Here is a 22662-nt window from a genome sequence, read left to right on the forward strand (position 1 = left end):
AAGGAGAAGAGAGAGAGCAAGGAATTGAAAACCTATGTGAAAAAATAATGACAGAAAACTTCCCTAACCTAGTGAAGGAAATAGACATACAAGTCCAGGAAGCACAGAGGGTCCCAAACAAGATAAACCCAAAGAGGCCCACAGCAAGACACATCATAATTAAAATGCCAAAGGTTAAGGACAAGAAGAGAATCTTAAAAGTCCGAAGAGAAAAGCAGTTTTTTACAAGGGAACTGTAGATAAGACTGTCAGCTGATTTCTCAACAGAAACTTTGCAGGCCAGAAAGGAGTGACAAGAAATATTTAAAATGATGAAAAGCAAAGACCTACAACCAAGATTACTCTACCCAGCAAAGCTATCATTTAGAATTGAAGGTCAGATAAAGAGCTTCCCAGACAAGAAAAAGCTAAAGGAGTTCATCACCACCAAAGCGGCATTACAAGAAATGTTAAAGGGTCTCTGTAAGAAGAAGGAAAAAAGATAAAAAATGTATAGTAAAATGACAATCAATACATATCTATTAATAATTACTTGCAAATGGATTAAACGCTCCAATAGAAAGACATATGGAGGCTGAATGGACAACAATGCAAGGCCCTTACATATGCTGTCTACAAGAGACCTACTTCAGGTTGAAAGGTACACACAGACTAAAAGTATAGGGATGGAAAAAGATATTTCATGAAAATGGAAACAGACAAAAGCTGGTGTAGTAATACTTTCATCAGGCAAAATAGACTTTAAAACAAAGTCTATATAATGAGAGACAAAGAAGGAGCCAGCCATTCCACTTTTGGGTATTTATCCAAAGAAACCCAAAACACTAAATCTGAAAAACATATACATCTACATGTTCACTGCAGCATTATTTACAATAGCCTAGATATGGAAGTTACCTAAGTGACAATCAACGGATTAATGGATAAAGAAGAATTGGTGCTTATATACAATGAAATATTACTCAGCCATCACAAAAGACTGAAACCTTGCCATCTGCAACAACATGGATGCACCTACAGGGTATTGTGCTGAATGAAATAAGTCAGACAGAAGAAGACAAATGTCATGATTTTTACTCGTATGTGGAATAAAAAATAAATGAACAAGCAGAACAGAAACAGACTCATAGATACAGAGAACTTTTTGATGCTTGCCAGATGGGAGTGTGGTTGGGGGGATGGGTGAAAAAGGTGAAGGGATTGAGAAGTACAAACTGGTAGTTCCAGAACAGTCATGGAGACGTAAAGTACAGCACAGGGAACCTAGTCAATAGTACTGTAATAGCTATGTGTGGTGCCAGACAGGTACTAGATTTATCAGGGAGATCACTTAGTAAGTTATATAATGTCTAATCACTGGGTTGAACACCTGAAACTAATATAACATTGTATGCCAACTATAATTGAAAAATATTTAAAGTAAAAGAAATATATCTATGTTTCTATTGGCCTTAAGATGTGCTTTATCTTGTAGAGTTCTAGATAACATCTAAAAGAAAACCACAATGGAAATCCCTAGAGTCAGGCTGAGTTTGGCCCTTCCAGAAGAATGGTGTTATTTGTACATTGTCAAAAAGCCACTGAACCATGTTTAATGACTTCAAACATTCCTATTACTGGATTTGGGTATGAAAAGAGTTGCCTGAAATAAATAGGTAATTAAAACTCAACCTGGGAGCTGCATTCCTGAACACTCCAGTTCTCTACTACATACAAAATACAATTCAAAAAGCTCTAGACTGACACAAAGTGCTGTTGGATCTGGCTCCCACCTGTTTCAGGGTGTTCTCTGCACACAGGGACATACCGGAGGTTACAGCATTGTTGACTCTGGGCACCTACAGTTCCCTTCCTTCCTGACTTTATTTTTGCTGTTTCACTCACTTGAGGTATATCTGCCCCTTCAGGTCCAAGTCATACCTACTTCTCATAGCTCAGCCCAAATGATAATTGCTTCTATCTATATACATTTTCTATGTGCTTTACATATGTAGAAAATTTCATTTCCATAATGTCCTATTTAACAGGCAGTATAGTATCATTTTACAGATGGGGACATGAGGCCCAGAGAGATTCAGTCACTTGCACCAAATGACGTCGCTGGGAGGTGCTGGATGTGGGAGTTAAGCCCAGACGCTCTGGCTTGAGAGTCTGCGTTCTTTGTTACTGCACCAGACTGCCTCTCGGAACTTACATCTCCCACGAAACTGCTCTCGCTTCTCCCGAGGAGAATTTAAGCTCTACCTCTTTGAACATGTTTATCACTCTGTCTGTGCTCCACATTTTCTGCTTTGAATATTTATTGGAAATTCAGTCATTAAGCATTCATTTCCTGTCAGCCAGGTTCTTGATAAGAACCAAAGTTGGATAATTTCCTCCCTTCAAGAAACTCACAGTCGAGGTTTGGAGAGAGGCAAACAATAAATATATATGAGATAATAACTGAGATAGATACCCTTGAGATGACTTAGATACACTGAATCTTAGTTTATCTTAGTGGAGATGTACACTGAAATATAGGAATATAGAAACCCAAGAGAAGAGAGGCCAGTTTAGTCTACATGGGCCAGGGAGGACTCTATTCTACCTGAAGAATGGTACTTGAGCCCAGCCATGTGGCTCAGTGGTCGAGCATTGACCTATGAACCAGGAGGTCCCTGTCCTGGCACAGGCCCAGGTTTCGGGCTCCATCCCAGCAGAGGGTGTGTGGGAGACAGCTGATCAATGATTCTCTCTCATCACTGATGTTTTTCTCTCCCCTTCTCCCTTCCTCTCTCTGAAATCAGTAAAAAGAGAAAAATGATACTTGAGCTGGACTTAGAAGCATGAGTGTGCTTTTCCTATGTAGAGGGTCCGGAAAGGGGATTCCAGCCAAAGGTAACAGAAGGAGTAAAACCTCAGATATCAGGGGGAGTGAGACACACCAGGGGACTCCCTAGGAGGTGTGGTGGCTAGATTGTAGTGGACAGCGTAAGAAGGTCAAGGGACAAGAAGTCCTGACTGGCTGGGTGAAGTTAGCTTATTCTATAGGTGCAGTGCTACTGAGTTTACCAGCATTCTGTAGGCAGTGGGGAGCCACTAAAAGTTGTATATGCACATGAGTGACATGATCATCACAGCTATGTTTTTCAGAGTTCAGGGTATTAGATGAGATCTCTCCCCCTTTGGAATATTTCTGCAATTATAACGAAAACAAGAAGGGAAAAGTCACTTTACTAGCTTAGAATTTCATCAAAAAGTCAACCTTTCATTCTCTTCTGTGGTCAATATGTCTGCGTGGTTTTGTACCATTTCAGAATTCCATTGGAAAAAGGGGGAAAATTGCATGGATATTTGCCCTAAGGATAAAGGAAAAGCATTTTAGTGAATAAAATTAAGATATAATGGTTGCCTTTCACTCTAAATAGCTAAACCAGAGATCAAAAACTCTAATGCCTACAGGGGTCCAAACAGGTAACATGTTTGAGTGAAGCTGCTAGAGTCAATAGAGATGAGTGGGGACTGGGGAGAGCACACAGTCTTCCTAATGGGAGCATCAGCTACTCCGCTCATTGGATTTTTGCCAGGGAGAAATATGGCCTTACTATGGTTGGATGTTCTGGTTTATCAAGATCCAGAATTATAAATATTTAATGTTGATTTTTAAGTGATGGCAACTTTTTCACAAATTGTTTTAAATGCTGAGTGGTTCAAACATGTGGGCCATTTAGACCCCCTGACTTCCAGCTCACGGTATCTGATTTAGACCAAGCAGTTGTAGCTCCGAATTCCTGTAAAATGTGCAAAACTAAATATGAGTGTGCCTGCTTGTAGACTAACTCTAATCTACCTGCAATTATTTAGTGCCTACCCCATGCTGAGCCCTGTGTGATATTATGTAGAGGCTATAAAATTAGCTAGACAGGGTGGGGAATTCTTAGGTTAATACGTGTTTGGAAAATGGTGTTTTGGCAATTGGCACCTAAATACCACACTGCCCTCTTGCATCTCTCTATGATGATGCATATTTCCAGAAATGTTCCTTTTCTTTTGAGTCCCTGATGGGGAAAATAACCAGCATCAACACACTGAATTTAAATAGGGGGATGAGCTACATGTTAGTTAGTTTCTTCCCTAAGCCCCTCTACCTCCACCACCAGCGCCTAATTGCCGGATCGTACGTGTGGATTTTCATGCTGATTTTGGCTTTTCTTGTTTTCAGCGTGACCATCTCTCTCCCTCTCTTCCCGCCCCCCTTTCTCTCTCTCTCCTCCAGCTCCATTTGTGGCAGAAAGCTCTTAAGTGAGTCTTTACACCGGAGGTTTGTATGCTCAGCCCGTCAGCCTGTGGATCCGTGTGCTATTACTGAGTTCTATCCTCTGAGTACATACCCTGTAGTTGGGTTTGAATATTAAGTGTCAAACTCCAGTGCACTGGTGAGAGATTTGCAGCAACCAGCAGGCCCCGTCCGTCTGCATCCCTGAGAGCTGCTGGGCACTCTCTTTATTGATAAGCAGTCTCATTTCACACATGTCAGATTACTGGGATGAAGCTGCTGATACAGTGCGTGGAGCTGAAGGTACCGTTACCTGCAGCTGGCCTCTCTCCTGCAACGAGGAGGGGACAGGGACACCTACTCAGGAGGAAGACATGTCGAGCCGGCTGTTTGCCAATGTGAAGGTTACTTCAGAGAGCCCTGGGAGTGTTTTGTCAGTTTTGTTTGCAAAGAGATAGGGAGTGAAGGATTATGATTCTTGGCACCGATAATGTCCCCTGGGCCACAGGCTAATCCAGCAGGACACCAGATGTAACATGGCCATTTTATTCAGACGTTTCTGTGTGGTTGTCATGGAGGGCAGGGATGGAATGAAAAGGCTCTGGAGATAATCGTCAGGAACGCCTCACCCCTTCTGCAGAGCAATCAGAGCCCTGGCTCCCCATGCACTAGCCATAGCAGCAGCCGTTCTTTACACATTTATTGAGCACCTACTGTGTGCTAGGCACCTTTCAGGATGCCATGGGCACAGCTGTAAAGGTAGCTGGCTCCACAGAGACCCCATCCACGGGTCTAGTCATCCATCAACTCATTCGTTCCACAAACAAGATTGTTACCTCTGTGCCAGGTCCAGGGCTCGATACCCAAGAAAGAGGGTAAATGTTTGGCTCTGGAAACGGAATCTCGGCTTTATCACTAAAACCGGGGTAAGCTTTTCCTCAAACCCTCACTTTGCTTATCTGGAAAACGTGTATGAAAGCAATTCCTGCCTCACAGATCCCTGTGATGACTGCATTAGGGGCGGGATGGTATTTTAAGAACCCTTAGCATATTGCATAGCTTGAAATGTTAGTGAAGAGAGTGCCATAGGCTTACTGTGCAGGCCACGGCCCTGCTGTCAGATGCTGGCTGAAGTCCCACCCTCACTGATGCTGGGCGGCACCCGGGGAGGCCAAGGGAGGTCTCAACCTGATACTGGGGCCCAGCTTCTTGTCACCACACAAGAAAGGAATTGAGAATGGGATGGGGAGATTTAATAAAACACAATAAATGTATGAAAGCGGAAGTATGCGCTCAAGAAGTGAGAGTGGGCAGCCTGTGGGAATGAGATGCCGGGATGGGGTCTGGGTGGGACGTTTGTATTGGACGTGGGTGGGGCGGGGCGAGAGGGTGGTCCTCAGCTTCTGGCGCTCGTGGGGGGCCTGCCAATGAGACGCGAGTCTCATCCTTACCTCTCCTCTCCAGAGAGCAAGATCCTGGAACTGTCACTGGGATTTGGGGGGTTGAGGGGTCGGTCCCCACGCTGTAATGCAAATATATTGAAGTTATTTTAATGTCCCTGTTGGTTACTTTTGGGCTGCTGAAGCCGGTTGAGACAGGTTTTGTTTATCTCAATGACAGGAACTTGGGGAGGGGAAGCAGGGAACAGGTGACCAGTGAAGGTCCCCTCTGCGAGGTTCCAGCCAGGACGGAAACGGGGAGGGTAGAGCTCGAGGCCTTCGTCCCCTATTCTGACCTGCCTGCCCTTTCGTCCCCTGCTGCTGACCTCGCGTGACGGTGACCTTGGGCATAGGATTAAATGTCTCTGAACCTCGGTTTCTCCGTCTGTAGAATGAGAATAATTAAATTAGCGTTTATCGGCCCAGCTCAACTGCTCAGTACGCACAGTAGGTGCCACCGCCTGCCACCTCCCGTCGCCGATGGGCCTGCAGCCCTAGTGCCTGGGAGAAGCACTCCTGGCTCCCCAGGGCCTCCCATTACGCTGCGCCCCAGGTGAACCGTGCGTCCCTAAGATGTAGGAAACAATTGTCAATTTATTTGACAAATTTTTAGTTTTTCAGGTTTTCAGAATAATCAGAGTGTAACAGCTGGTGAGGCTTGATGACTTCTTTTCAAACCGCCTCGAATGCAGCTGCAAAGTGTCTGAACTTGGCCTCTCGCTAAGCAGATCCTAATGGGTTCAGATGGCGCCGTGCACGCATGTGGCTCGCCGAGGCCTTCCTTCTGGGCTGGCGGCGCTGCTTATTGAAAAGTAAAAATACCCTCGGCGTTCACAGGCCAGGCAGGGTTCAAGAACGGCAAGCCGTCTCTAGAGAGTTTCCCCAAAGCTGAGCCATTGAAACGAAACAAATCATGGAGCACTCACATGTTGGTGCAAATGCAGTCCGATATTTAAATGGATCACCTTGCCCTTTGGGTGTTAATGGGAAAGTTGAATTACAATCTGTCGGGGTTTACAGGTGACCTGGCATTCCCCACACAGTAAGCTGGAGCTTAAACGCCCAAAGCGTTGTACTGGGAGGAAGCAGTGCAGCAGTGGAGGGAGGAGAGTATGGGGACCTTGACCCAGTCCCCTGGGTCATCTTGGTTCTCACCTATGGCACACCTACCTCTCTTTGTGCCCAGGCAAGTGGGATCTGCTGTTGCAAACCACAGTTTGATTTTGAACGACAGCACCCAAGAAATGGTGTAGGTGTTAGTTAGCTTCAAAAAAGGAGGGTCAGGCCCTGGCCGGTTTGGCTCAGTGGTTAGAGCATCGGCCCTCAAACTAAAGGGTCCCGGGTTCGATTCTAACCAACGGCATGCACCTCTGTTGCAGGCTCCATTCCCAGCCATGGTCAGGGAGCGTGCAGGAGGCAACCAATCGATGTGTCTCTCTTGCATCAATGTTTCTCTCTCCCTTCCACTCTCTCTGAAAAGCAATGGGAAAAATCCTCGTGTGAGGATTATAAAAAAAAAAAGGGACATCAGACAGAGTGGTAACAAGAAGCTAGGCAAGCACTTGCATTTGATATCCCCAGGGACGTACCTGATGGGCTGACCTGTTCCTTTTTTTTCTTCAGGCATCTCCCTTTACAGATGATAACCTAACATGATTGTTAAGTGCCTACAATCACCCGGACAGATCTAGAGACTCTAAATACGTTAATTTATTCCTCAAAGCAACCCTCTTGAGATGAGTGCCATTACTATGACTCCCATACTACAGATGTAGAAACTGAGGCTCAGCGTCACAAAGCCAGCAAATGGGAAGAGCAAATAAGCAGCCAGACAGCTGCCTTCAGAGGCTGCATGTGACAACCGTTTCCCAAGCCTCAATGTCCATCTCTCTCATCTTCAGTCCCTTTCTACCCCGTGGCCAATTATTCTCTTAAAATATAGGTCAGAACATGTCAGCTCTTTTCTCAGACATCCTTCACGGATCCTAATGACTACTAGCCAAAGCTCGAGCTCAGTTATTTACAGCGGCTCGGAGCATGGCCTTTGGAGTCTGATGGGTCTCGATTGAGGGCATGGTCCTGTTTCATATCACTCAGGTGTCTTTCACCCACCAGTCGCTCTGAGTTCTGCTTCTTAGCTATTAAGCTGGCACTTACAATACCTACTCTGCAGAGCTATTGGGCAGACCCTGCTCCTGGTTAGTCTAAGTAAAGCACTAAGCACAATGTGTTCCTTGCATTGGTGGTGTTATTAGGAATGGCCCATGAAGCTCCTCTGTCCTGTCTCATCTCATCTACGCTCCTTCCCCTCAATCACCTCCCTACATCTGGCTCCTGATGATTGCTCAGGGCTCCCCTACATTCCATGGAGTTTCATGCTTCCTCCTGCTTAGCCATATTTTTTCTTTAAGCAGCAGTTTGTCCAATTCTTCATGCTCCCCTTCTCTGACTGTTGAACAAACAAAACCTACTTGATCTTTATGAATCAGCTCAGTTGTCACTTTACCGTATATGTTTCCTCTACCACTGTCCTTCGACCAAAGTCAGACTGTGCCCCTCTCAGTTTCTCTGCTTGGAACCTGGTTTTACAGTTGCTTTCTATCAGCTGTTATTAATGTAAGCTTGTTTAGAAAGTGGAGTGTTGCATTCATCTCCAAATCCCGAACCATACCTGGCACCACGCTTTGATGGTTTTCACAAAATGGGAGCTCAAGAAATGCGTGGATTAATGCCTGCATGCACACATTAAAACGAACCAAAGTAATATACATTATGCTCCTTTTAAAAACATTTACTTCCTCTGAATTGTTACTGAAAAAAATTCTTGAGGAACAGAAACAGAACCTGGGTGACTTTGGAATGTAGAATTTTTTTCTTTTGCTTCTTTAAGCTGTAAACTTATTAAGATGCCTACGTATTTCAAATATGAAAGACATTCTGCACTTCCAGGTTCTAAATCCATGTCAAAGAGCTCAGAGTTTCATATGCATGAATTCTGTATTTTTGATGGGTGTCACATGGTACTAAAGGATCTAGACTATGGGTGGAAATTAAGTGAATGTTTTTTTCCCAGTTGCCTGGGTAGGAGTTTGCTTTAGGATTAAGGACTATTTTTTTTATTAAGCAATGCGGTCTGATAAAAGTAAGTACCTTTATTAATATGATACATTTATAATTTTTGTAAAAGGCTGAAGCATTTTAGGGAAAGTTGGAGCATTATGAAATCTAGTTCCCTGAGAAGTGAGTAAAAGTAACTGATAATGTTGACATGAAGATTTTTCAATGAAAAAATATTACAGAGAAAGTTTAGGAGACTTCATGGAACTTAGTAAGTGCTCAGTAAATGCCAGTGTCTACTCCATCTGGGAACCAAAACATAAGGCTTCGCATAATCGATGTTCCTAAAATTTATCAAAGAGTTATATGCAAGCATTTTGTTAAGCATTTTACATACATTATTTCATTTAAGCTTCAGAGCAATTCTATGGTGTAGGTACTGCTAGCCACTTGCCGGAGGAAGATGGTGAGATTGAGAGAGGACCACACATGTCCGGATCAAACACAGAGAAAATCTGAACACAAGTTTTGCTTACTGTAGGTCTTGAGTTCTTACTATCATATGTTATCATCTCTCATGACAACACCAGAGAAGCAATGTTTTTTGTCTCAAAACTTCCTGTATTTCCTGTTGGCTAAGTCTATATTATTTACTGCTTACTTGAAATCATTTTTAAGGAAAATATCAACAAAAACAAGTTTGGATGAGGTCCCACATTAAACATGTAATTTTTGATGGTTACCTGATGTGGCCCTTGGAACATTGACCAAACTTTTCATAACTTTGGTTTAGTTTTATGACTTTTCTTTCTCCCACTTGGAGATGTTGAGTGCTGTATTGATCCGCCTTTCTGCGGACCTATCTCGCCTTCGTTTTATTATCTTTGTTTTTCTGGAAAATTGTACCAAATGGCTTGGTGGTTCTTTGCTGAACAAGAAGGGTTCACTATGGGGAATTTTCTTTCATCTCCTGAAATCTATTGCATTTCTTTTAAAATCAGGTATTCCCTTCTGACTAGATGGGTTATATCTACTTTTGCTTAATTTTTAGGGGGTATTGTTTAGGGGATATTTCATACCAAGAGGCACACAATATATTCTCTCTTGGCCTTGACTCCTGTTGAGACTTGCACACCCACTTTGGGGGTGTCTTTGGCTATTGCTCTCATTGATTTTCCTTCTTATGAGAATGCACACAACTCAGATCATCTAAAGAAATTAAAAAGAAAGAGCAGTTTAAAACAAGAAGGTCCAGTTCCTCCCAGGTGCAAACAAAGAAACTTCGGCTCAGAGAGAGTTGAGCCACCTAAGCAAGGCCAAACAGTTAATAGCAAGAGTGGGATTAGAATCCATACCTCTGTTAGTGACTACTTAGGAAACTATTTTTCAAGCCTTATGTTTTTCAAAACACTGAATTTTTAGATGTAAAGAATGCAGCAATGCATCTTTGAAAAGTACCCTCAGTGACTAGGGAAAAAATGGTATTATCAGCAAAGGCACTTCACATGTTTTATAGAGAGGTCTCACCCATCCTGGGGGGCAGCCCCAGCCCCTGTGATTCTGTCGGGATGTGATGCTTACGGTTTTTATACATAAAGATAACTGCACTGAGCTTGCCTTGATAGTTTCACCATTTCCTTGAGATTACATTCTTGAGATGATGAGGCCAACTTGAATTTTCAGTGTAGTCATGAGACCTTTTTTTTGGTTGAAATGAATTCTGATAAGCTGATTATCTCTCTGAAGAAAATAGGATGTCCACATTTCATAGCTTAGCTCCTATCATTTTTGTGCCATTTTTATTCTGAGACATCTTCCCTGGCCTGAATTAAATAAGGTAATAAGGAGCTCCGGAGTCCAACACATATTAAATAGATTTTTTTTTTTTTAAAGAATTGAGACCTATTGGGTAGAGGATGGGTTTTCTTTATGGTGCATTTCCCTTCTCCCCGTTGAAGTCGACGCTGCGAGCTAGTTTCCTTTGCTTTATAGAGCAATGAGTGCTGAAGCTCAAGCACAAAGTGTTCTCCGTGGTGTAAATAAAGCAGCAATCTGAGCAAGGACATCACACTGTGTACTGAGGGTTTTAATGTTTTTCTTTCCTCTCCTTCAGTTTCTGTTTCTGTTTTGCTTTGCCTCCGTGTCTCCCTTCTCCACTACAGTCTGGTGCATGCTGTTGGGTACCGTTGACACATTAATCTTGGTAATAGAAATGGAAAGGCGCTGAGCCCTGAGAAACAGACTCAAGGTAACAGATGACTAATGAGCGGGGGCCCCGTGCCTTCCCAGGGACGAGCCTCGCACCCGGCTCCAGATCTGCCTGTGTGTCAGCGCCTGCGAGCTTTCGGCCTGCTGTATCCATTCTCCACTCCGCTTTGCTGGAACTGGTTGCTTCAGCCCCCCATGACTAGGTCTCATGGAGGGGGGACGTTCGGATTGTGGGAAGGATCTTCCCTGTGGCTCCAGGTGCCCGAGGAGAGTCCAGGAGCTCGGAGCAGGGGGAAGAGATTGTGGCTTAGAATCGCTACGTCCAAGAGATCTCCCTCTGTGAGCCTGTTGCTCACACCCGCACAGTTTCTCTCTCCCTTGACAAAGATCGCCAGGCCTAGTGAGATGATGGATAGCAGCCCAGAATTGCTTGGGACGGGGTGATCCTTTATGCAGAAGCTTCCTCAGTGGGTGAGAACCGATCGTGGCATCCTGGTGCCTCTGGCCTCCTCTCTTGTAAAGACACATTGTTGCCTCTATTGGGTCACCCACAGCCTTCTCCAGCCTCCTCCGGGGAGTCACAAGCGAGTGATGTCTACCTGGAATGGGCGCATTCTCTTTGAGGGCAAATACAGTGTCATCTCATTGGCAGTCAGATCAGGGTTCAAGGTCAAGTTTCTCTGCGAGAACTTGCACAAACACTTACCCACTGTGAGTATCATGGGTCATCTGAATATTAGGTAGCAATCCCCCCATCGTTAGGATTTAATGAGAATTCAGGGGAACACTGCATGCAAATTGTTTATCACAGCGCATGACACGGAGTAAGCACTGGTTGCCTATGATTATTATTTTATTATATTATTATTTTTATGCTTCTGTTATTATGTTTTATATACATTCACATACATATGTCCCTATCTGTCCCAAACAGATACTTACTGAGTCCCTTTAAATCACAGTATTTTTCATCACTTTTTTGTTTGTTTGTTTTTAAGATTGTCTTCAACTTAAGGGGACTTGGATGTGATTAAAGTAGTTGCCACTCTGAACACCAAGGGGACTTGGATGTGATTAAAGTAGTTGCCACTCTGAACACCCACTGTAGAGACGTGCTCTAAGCCTGTTTCCTGTGCTGTCTCATTTAGTCATTGTAAGAATCTACTCAGAGTTATTTTTATTTCCACCTTATACATGCAAGAATTGAGGCCCAGAGATATAAAATAACCTACTCAGGGTCACACAGCTGGGGAGTGCTGAAGCCAAGGTTTCTATCCAGGTGGGTACAACCCCCAAGGCCAAAGCTCTTCCTTTACACAGTCTCATCTCTTCATATACTGAGATCTGTCCTCTAACTGACCCTTAAGAAGCTAGGTGTAGGGTAGACAGGGAAGGTGGGCTTAAAAGAAGACTGTTTAGAGCAGGGTGACAAATACCTGGGTCACAGATTAAGACCCTGGGGGTGCCAGAGGAAAATGTGGTTCAATTATAGAATTATTCATTCACTCATTCATTTATTCATTCAGAAGATACTTAATGAGCACCACTTTAGTGCCAGATAACATGTTAGGTGCAAAGCATTCGGTGCAGAACAAAAACTGTCAATGTCCCTGTCCTCATGGAGTGTTCCATCCAGCAGGAAAGGCAGATGCTAATCAGATGGCTGTGTTTTTCTGTGTAGTTACAACTGAGATAAATTCAATGAGATCGGAGCCTGTCTTAGATTTGCTGCAGAGAGGGGTCCGGGTGGCTTTGCTAAGGAAGACATATTTGAGCTGAGAGTTGAAACCACATGGGGTAGAAGCCATGGGGAGTCTACTTTCTCTCCAAGCTTTGCTCCTGGAGCTTGATGAGTTGCAGGTGACACTGAGCCCTCCCCATTATCAACTTTCATGCATTTGAAGTAGCAGAGCTTCCTGTGTCAAACTTCTGCAGAGGCTGGTTCTCTCTTTATATCCCAAGTTTTTCATGTGAGAAGTTAGGTAGTTTCTACATGGATGAGATTTTTTGGTCTCCATACTACCAAGTGTGGGCCAGGCCAGCTCCAGACACAAATGGATTTGGGTAGACTCAGCGCATGTGAACTCTGGAACATTTGCCGAGAAGCTTCATTCTTCTTGATGGAAAGAGCACACTGGCCATTTCTGTGACAAGAAGAGGCTTTTTCATCTTTGAAATCATTTTGTGCAATGCCAGTGATCAGCCAGGAGTTCCTATCCATTTCTGCTAATCTTTTATTGTTCAACCTAAGAATCTGTCTGCAGGAATTAAAAACCTTCTCTTGTTCTGATTTACTTTGTCCTGCACCCTAGTACCTCTAAGGAAAAGTCACAGGCCAAATAGTGGCAATGTGGAATTCTTTAGGTTCAGGGTGAGACTGGTGAAGGAGACTATTTCAGGGGAGCCTCTATGTGAAGTTGGTGTCCACGCTTCCTCCTCCTGCTAGAAATGAGCCTCAAGGCCCCACAAAAGAAGCCATACTGGAGAGCATCTGTACTTTTAAGATAGGTGCACCAGATACTGGTTAAAGCATGCATTCTAGAGGCACATAGAACTGGATTTGGATCCTGGCTTTGCTGAGTACTAGTGCTAAGACCTGGACCAGGTTCTTTCAGACTCTTAAATGCCTAGTTCATCGTCATCAAAAGGGAAATAATGGTTGCTATGCCTGGAAGGAATTTTGTAAATAAAATGCCTGGTACACTGCAAATGCTTAGTATTAGATAATCATAATAGTTATTATTTATTTAGATCTCTGTGTATTTATATATCAGCCTTTATATCAGGGGACAGCAATATCTTTTTCTATAAAGGGCCAAGTACTAACTACTTTGGGGTTTGTGAGCCATAGAATGTCATAACTACTCATCTGTATTGTAGCATGAACACAGCCACGGGTAACACACAGGTGAATGAGCATGGCTGTGTCCCAGTAAAACTTTATTTACAAAACCAGGCCATGTGTTGGATTTGGCCCAAGGTCCATTGTTTGACCCTGATCCACATGGCTGTCTTCATTGGCACAGTTGCCTGGGCTTGACTAACCTCCCCGCACGGCCGTGGTTAAGTCACCAAAACATATGCTGTAATTAACAAAACCCACAGAAGCTAGGCTCAGCCAGGAGGGCACTTTCTTGGGAAGACACACCAATGCCTCATGCCCACCCTCAAGGTCAGAGGTTCAGCAGGGCATCGGGAATGGATAATGAAGAGGAACGCTGCCAGGAACCCAGGGGTCAAGCTGGGCACTCTCTCTGCCTTTCACTCTGTGTGGGTTCCCAAGGGACAATTTTTTGACTCTACACCTTATTTCAAGTGCCTAGACTGGGCCAGGCCACAGGGCCATCTCCTGTCTGCTCACATGAAAGGAACTTGACAGTATTTCCCAGCTGAAAGCACATACCTCGTTCCCCTCACTGTACACCCAGAGTCTTACATTTATAGAGATCGAAATAATCAGGCCTCGTGTGTATATTTCCTTTCACGGAGTTACTATCGCATGCTCTGAATTCCGTGTCCTGTCTTATGTACTTGGTGGAAAAAAATAATATAAATACACCTTGAAATTTCCCTAGAGGCCAGCTTCCCTTTCAGACTGAGTCTAGCTCAAGTTTGGAGCAGAATAAAAAGAGCCACGTCGCCCTTCACACGCCCTGTTATCGCTGGCGAGTTCAAATGCAATTTCTCTGAGAAGACCCTAGTGCCTTTGCTCTCTCTGGCCTTGGATCTGAGAGGCTCAGACTTTCTTTGGAGTACACACAGCCGCATCTTTTTGACAGACAGTGCAAATTAAAAGATCCGGGATGGCCCAGGAACTGGGGACCCAAGCGTGGCCCTTGGGTTTTCATTTACAGTTAGGCACTGCAGACACAATTACTGCTGACAGGGAAGCAGGGGCTAGTGGCGGAGTGCTTGTGACAGGAGGCTCATGCCAGCCCGTAATTGGGAGGATTATTTTTAATCAGAACATACCCTACAGCCCAAACATTAGAAATCTCCTGTAAGGCCAAGACAGGAAATTAAACACTCCAACAATAAACTCAGAGGGGGGTGGCGCGTGGGGTGTAATATCATTAGTCTCTCCAAGGTCCCTGGAGCTCGAGTAGTAGTGTGTTTCCCTAGGGAGGGAGGCTGGGGAGAATCTTTCCGGGGAACAGCTACAGAAACTGTACCTGAGTCCTTGCTGGACGACTGAGTGCAGCCAAATGAAACACAGCAGGCGGACTAATGGATGCTCATTGCAATTAAACCGTACGACAAGCCGAATATAAGCCTTGGACTAGCAGCTGTAATTGTAATTCATCAGTGAGGGAAGAGCCTCATTAGACCTTTATCTTCAGAAATCTTAAATGATTTCTGAAAAATCATAAACCTACTATGTGCCAGGGGTTGTGTTGGCCGCTGGTATGCCTGGGCTCTGCTGCCACAGTTATCTGGATAATTTTACCCATTGGACAAAACTTTGCAAAACACGCTCAGACTTTGTTTATTAGAAGGGCCGTTGCTGACCAGGTAGGCACTGTTGCTGGGCATCGGGCATGATAAACATTTGCTGAGTAGCAATGCCAGGTGATTATGTTGTGAAACCTTCGCACCACCCCTCTGAGAAGGTCATTCCTATCTCCACTCGATGGTTAAAGAAAACAGAGGTCAAGCAGTTTGTCTAAAGTCACACAGCTAAATGAACTGGGAGCATAGGATTTGAACACAAATCTGTGTTCAAAATGTATGTTTCACTCATGAATAAGTGAAGCATGGCCTGGGGCTCCAGGGCACTGACAGGCCAGTGGAGAGGACAGACATACGCAGAAGTCCATGAGAGATGAGCTCTCAGACACTAAGGGGATTCTGAGCTTGGGGAAGTGGGGGGGTCTTCCTTGGGCTTGGGGGTTCAGTGATGTATCAATGAGGGCTTCCCAAGGACACAAAGAATCGGTACATGTTTACCAGTCTGGCAAAGAAGGAACAGAGTCCCAGGCATGGGACCAGCTGGTGCAAATGTGTGCTGATGTTAGAGAGCCTGGGACATTCGCTGTGAGTTTAGAACTATTGGCTCTTAGATTTTGTTATTGTTCAAGTCAGTCATGTTCAACCAATACAAGGTGGGAGGTAAGAGGGTGTTTTAGGAGTACTCAAGCCAGAGACCAGGCGTCTGATGTGGGAAAGAGCAGGATGCAAAAGGAGATGATGCAGGAGACGAACTCAGAGTCTCCTGCGCCACCCTTGCTGGGTGGAATGCCTCGGCATGGTCACGGTGGGGGACGGTGCTGTCACCCATGGGTCTCCTGAGAAAACAAGCCACACACATACAGTGAAGTGACTCACTGGTTCTGAGTATGGAGGCAGGGTGCTGAGATCCTGCAGCAAATCCAGGGACACACTAAGCCATTTGCGTAGCCAAATGTCACCAATCCAGATCCGATCATCTGACTGCAGTCGTGGCTGCCTGTCAGCAGCCTTGTGTTATATACTGAGAGCCACTGCATTTCCTTGGGGAGGGTCTCTATCTTCAGACAAAGGGGCCTGCATGCACTTCCCATCCTTCTCGCTCTCCTCCCACCCAGGTGTGATCAGCACTAGCCTTTCCACGCTCCACCACTGCCAAATGGAGCGTAATAAGCCCACGTAGCACTGGCTGCATTACCCTGTGCAGATGTGGCTTCAGGCCTCTTTCAAGGACAGTTCAATTCCAGACCCCCAGATAAGGTCAGGTGCTGCTCAGCAGCTTGGAGAGAGTGTATCCATCACAGGCATTGATGTGGTCAAGATACAGCTGGCTTTTGGGAATGCAGGGCTGTAGAGAAACCTCCCTCCACCCCACCCCAAATGGCAACCAGGGTCTTACTTGCAGCCTTTTTTTTTTTGGAAAGAAACAGAAGCTCCCACAAAGCAGCTCAAAATGTGGGGATATTTGTTGCACAACACAGTAGTGAGTCTCAGCATTGAGAGTGAGAGGCAGGAGGTGCGGTGGGTCCCAGGAGGGTTATTAGCATCTTGAGCCGCTAAGCCACCAGGTAACAATGTGGTCCCCAACCCACTAGAAAACTTCCCTTCCCCACGGCCTCTCCACTCTTGTCCTTGCTCTCTGCACCCTTCTTCTTGCTCCAAAGCCTGGCTTCTGTTTCTCTCCCTGAACATATAGCAGAGAACGGTGATCCCACAATGACTGAGCTCTCAGTGCTAGGAACTTAGCAGTGCCTTCCACATTCCTGGGAGAAATGGAACTTAGATAAGATAGGGTTTCATCCCTGCTCAGCACAGCCCTGATGGAGCCAGGATCTTGTGCTGCAGACATGATCTCTGGAATGATGAGGCGGAGGGGCTGGGGAGGCAAAACTCTCAGAGAGGTTGCATAGTCACCCAAGAGCGCCTAAAGTTAGCAAGGGGTGAGTGAGCCTCCCTCTTCTCCTCCTTCCTTTCTTTCTCCCTTCTCTCCCCTCTCTCTCCCTACCTTCCATCTCTCCTTCCTTTGGCAAATATTTATCAAATGTCTCCCATGCCCACAGCAATACAGTCAGAGATAGGGTTAGCCCCTGCCCCCACAGAGCTAGCATCCTGGTGAAACAGGCAGCCTTTAATCAAGTCATTTGTAACTGTTAAACGATAGCTTTATTATGTGCTCTGAAGGAGGGATAGTCGGCTCTTGAGACCGGGAGTAGGGGTTTTCATTAGGAATTAGGGATGGATGTGAGTTAACTGAGTGTTAAGACCGTCCCAGGTCAAAGATACGGCCTGCACAGCTTCCCTGTGGCTGGTGGGGGGTATAGGGTGGTCCAGAAACGGAAGGTCCCTGGGGCTGGTACACAAGGGGTCTGGAGGGAGGGGGTGCCTGCTCACTAATAAATAAATAAGGCCAGAGTTGTGACTAGGAGCACACCATGCAAGGTGTCACAGGGACAAGGGTCCATCCTGCACAGGATGGGAAGCCCTCAATGTGGGGATGAAACAAGTCGCACGGTGCATCGTATTTCTGCCAGCTCCATGAAGGTCTGAGAGGTGCAACATGAAGGCAGGAAGAGATCTTAGCAGCCTATTTCAGGGTCATCTGCATGGGGAAAGCCATGAAGTCATCCATGGCAGAGTCCGTGGAAGTGGAATCTTTGCAGTAGCCAGCCCCGTCTACAGTCTGAATTACAAACTTAAATGAGATACTGCCTGCCAGGGTCATCAACTTCAGTGTTTGGAAGTAATTGGTTGGCTTTTGTGCATCCTTTAGGAAGGAGTGCAGAAGTGATTGCAACTAATGCTGGGTGGAGAGCTCACCCCCACTCTGTGGGACTTGGTTCCCATGCCCTTTGGCATCTCGTGTCCTCCACTTGCAGCTCTTTGGCTCCAGCTCAGTCTCAGTACCCTGAAAATTCCACCCAGTCCCACCAGGGCCCAAGATTCCCCCTGACTGAAAATTGTTCTTTAGGTCATTTGCAAGAGTGATTGCAAACTCAAGAGAAGGCTTTTTTGTTTAAACTATGTCCCTCCGCTGGAACTCTAGAGAGCATCTTTGATTTTTCTAACTGTCTGGGGCCATTGCTAATGACCCTTTCTATTCTCACCTTGTAACAATGGTTCTCAGCCTTTGTTTTCATGAAACAATGCAACTGGAGCAATTGACAGATTCTTATTAAAGTAAGGGTGGGGGCTATAAAATTCATTGCAGCTGCAGGTTGGATTAAAAAGTTGTATAAAGGTGTGGGCATCAAGCTGACATGGACATGCAATTAACAGTATTATCTGGGCACCTAGTATGAGAGGCCAGAGAAGGCCATGGTGCTCAGAGAAAGGCTTCTCTTGAATGAAGCCCTGGCCCTTCCTTGGTGATGTAACCCTGTGGGCCAGCGAGGAAGCTTCTTATGCTACCCAGTGTGGTGAGCAGCTGCTAAGTGGCTGGGCATTGTGCCAGAGGATAAGGCTACTGAGCTGAATAAAACATTGTCCTTGCCCTCTAGGAGTTCACAGCCGGGCAGGCCAAGTCTACAGAGGGTTAGAGAGAGCATATGATTCTTGTTAGGACATGAGAAAGGCCAGCAGAAATAGAAGGGTCAGTGAACACTGCAGAGAGAAGTTCACACTTGGGTGGGCCTTGAAGAATGTGTTCAGATTGGCCCACGTGAAGGGCATTTCAAGAAGAAAGATGGGACCAAGGGGCTAGAGGGGACACAGTGCCTGTGTCTTTTAAGTAGTCCAGTTAGATAGGTCTTAGATTATGTGAGCTGGTGTGTTAGTGGGTGAAGGAAGTGAGTGGGGAGGAGAAGGGGCAGGGATTAAGAAGGTTGAACCGACCATAGGAGCGATCATTATTTTTAATAAATAAGAGGATTTATATAGATTTTGATACAAGGACTAGGATATACTATAGATTCACTAAAACTACTCTTACTACTACTATATTTCCATGATGATGATGATGATGGCCCACATAATTCTGCAGCTGAGGCACACTATGAATTTATAGAAGATCAACATAGAGAATTTGGCTATTCACTTGCTAACTGTCCGAAGTCTTCTCCAAGTCCTGTTCTTCCACTTCATCTGGTTACCTACGTCTCATCCTTACAATCTCAGCTTTATTTCCGCTTCCTTGGTGAAGCTTTCCCCGGCATCCCCGGCCAAAGTCTGTCCTCCCCACTGGACTGCAGGTGCCAGGAGGACAGTGCCTGGCGTAAAAAGAGGGCGTAAGAAATAATAAACTTTTGGGGCAGGTACAATGCTAAGTACTTTACATATATTAACACTTAATATTCACCTTAATTCAATTTGTTGAGGTAGGTATTATGTTTATTTCCATTTTACAGAGGAGGAAGCTGAGACAAGCAAGGTTAAGTGACTCTTCCATGGTCACAGAGCTAGTAGGTAGTGGAGCCATGGGTGAGTGGGATGGATGGATGAAGGAAAGGAAGGAAAGGAGGGAGGGAGGAAGCAAGGAAGATGGATGGATGGATGGATGGATGGATGGATGGATGGATGGATGGATGGATAAGCATTGTCATCAGACCCAGGTCTCTCTTTCTAATATTTTAGAACTGTTTGGTGTTCTCAGGCATTCTATTTTATCAACACCAGTGAGCTCACCAAATGTGAAGTATTAAAAAAAAAGTTCATCATATTAAGAAAGGGGGCATATTTTCTAAACAGATATCTGCAAGTAATGTTAATAATTAAGCTCTGAAACTCTCGAATTGCATTGAGTTGTGGTATAAATTGCATTGCTACTTTCTAGGAGTGACTGAAAGAGCACTGGGTGGGGATTCTAGAATGCTGCCAACCAGTCCTATTGTTCTAGTTCAGTTTCTCCCAGGGAGGAAGCAGGTCAGGGTCAACTCTCTTGGGTACAGGATATCATCTGCATCTTTCAGATCTATTAAAATTTTCATTTTCCTGGTTGGAGATGACCTCTCCCCCAACTCATTGAATTATATGAGATTATAATGGTAATTTGCAGTTCAGGTGATTGATATTAGCTTATTTAAATATTAGTGAAAATGAATCTTACTCCTGATTGGGTGAGGATAGCCATGTTTGTGAAATTTATTATTGATGGGCATCTTATATCACAGTTTTATTCATTGTAAATGAAGTCTTTTTGGACTTTACCTATCATGGGATTGAGAATTACAAAATCTTGGGGTTCCAGAGTTAAAAGGAAATTTAGAGTTGATTTCCTCCCACCTAACTATGCAGGTAAGTCCAGAATAATATTTCTGAAAGATTGGCCTCCAGCCTGTCCTGGGACACATCCTGTGACAAAGAGCTCACTGTGTAAGATAAGAGTATAGCAGAAATCAATAAAGATATATTTAAAAAAAAAAAAAAAAAGAGTATAGCAGAGTGGTTCCAAACTTGGTGTCCAATTGCCCAAGTTCAAGTCCAGGCTCCACCACCTACATGCGTGCTTTGGGCAACTTACTTGAGCTATCTGAGCCTCAGTTTCCTCTTCTGCAGTAGAGGAAATAGTAATGAATACCTTTCTAACTGGAGTTCAAAAAGATTCCATGAAAATCTATTTCCAGGCATGATTTTCATCACTTTCATCATCACCCTCCTCCTCACTGTTAAAGTCACTGTATGGTCAAGAGCCTATTTTAGCGGTTAACCAGAGATTACCATGACAAAAATGATGCTAACACAGTTCCAGATTGCGTTCCTCAATTCTCAAGGCTTCCTTCTTCTCTTGTCTAGGAAACTGCTCAGAGAACTCATGCAAGTGGAACCTACAGCTTCCTTGATCTGGCTCAGCATTCAGTAAGTGCGACCACTTTGGCACATTTGTTACATAAATGCGTCCATTTCTCTGATCTTACTCCCTCTGAAAGGCTCTCTGCAGCCAGCCGGAGGTCCCCGAAAGCACTTCGCCGCCTGCCTGGGTCTTTCTTTTCTGCAGGACAGCATTGGACTCAGCGATGAGAGGGGGGTTTGCTGGCAGAACCCCCACAATGAACAGAGGATATGTGTGAGAGTGTGGAGGGGTTCGCCCTGCCCTTCCTGGCTGGGGATTAGGTTCACTGTGTTCACGCTTTCCTTCAGTCCCCTGAGTTTTCTTTCGTTAGGAGACATTTCGCCTTCCTCTCCCAGTCACACGGCCTGGCCCAGTAAAAAGAAATGCCAGGAAACCCAGACCAGTTAGGGGGACCACATATTTCTTGAGGCACTGACGAACAATTCCTTCGCTCCTTTTGAGCCAGAATACGTTATTACTGTATACAAATGACTGCAAAAGAGAAATTCTGTACTGTGAGATGCTGGGGTACATTTTAGGAATTTCATTTGTTTTTAGCTAGTAAGCACTTTCAGCCATCTGCCTCTCTCATTGCTCAGAAGGACTTTATTTTTCGGTGAAGCCAGCAGTGTTTTGTCCAATTTCCCCAACTCTTATTGTTTATCCTGTGTTAACCTTAGATGGTGGGGCACAGCACCCCTACGTCATCTCTGACATCAGCTCTCCTCGGCAGCAGTGCTGTGGGCAAACAGCTTGTTTTATGAATAAATCCCTAATAATTTAACAACAAGTATCAAAATTTAAAAGGCTAACTGATGGGAATGTTTATTTTTTAAAGATGTAGTTTCCTCATAGGTTTCAGAATTTCTTAATGTATTCTCCTTCTCATGGTGGCGGAGTGTAATTTGACATATCAAATCTCATGAAGGGGCAGGGAGACTCGGAGGCTGTGGGGCTCCAGGCCTGGCAGAGGCCCATCAAAGGAAATTCTTTTGCCCTCAGAGGTATCTCATGACCCCCTCATCGCTATGGAATTTGCATATGCGAGCAGAGAGAAGGGGGGGTGGAGAGGAATAAAAATGTGGTGTCTTTGCTGTTCCCTACATCAGAATGGCTTAGTGTAGCCCTGATCAGCTAAAGCCTGTAACACATAGAAGATTAAACCCACAGCTTTTGTTCCCAATAATAAAGGAAATTTTATGCCTAATTCCCTACATGCTACATCTATCTTGTAATGCCTTTGAAGTTCAGGCTACAGCATTTCCTGAAAATTGCGAGATTTTCGCAAGTGAAAAGGAGAGGGGTGTTTGGCACGTATTCTGTTCAAATCTATTGGGTGTAACGTTAAATATGGATGCTACTTTATTTTTTTTTCGGTTTCCAGCACTATCCTCCTAGCCGCCTTTGTGGGGCTGGAGCAGGGGAGGGATGGAGGAAGGAAGGTTTTGAGGATGGGTTTTCACATTACCCGTGACCCTCCCACCCTTGTCTCT

At 44.8% G+C, this 22662-nt stretch overlaps 1 protein-coding gene across 3 annotated transcripts in view; it reads left to right on the plus strand.

Moving 5' to 3' along the window:
• RBFOX1 (RNA binding fox-1 homolog 1) overlaps nt 1-22662 on the plus strand; it is a 1935778-nt gene that overhangs the window by 789642 nt on the left and 1123474 nt on the right. For all 3 annotated transcript variants that reach the window (XM_081132161.1, XM_081132157.1, XM_081132151.1), the window contains one exon: nt 21133-21195. The gene's annotated coding sequence lies outside the window, so the exon portion shown is untranslated. The remainder of the gene's footprint in view (nt 1-21132; nt 21196-22662) is intronic.

The sequence above is a fragment of the Miniopterus schreibersii genome (assembly GCF_964146895.1).
Source record: "Miniopterus schreibersii genome assembly, chromosome: 3".
Classification (NCBI taxonomy): Eukaryota; Metazoa; Chordata; class Mammalia; order Chiroptera; family Miniopteridae; genus Miniopterus; species Miniopterus schreibersii.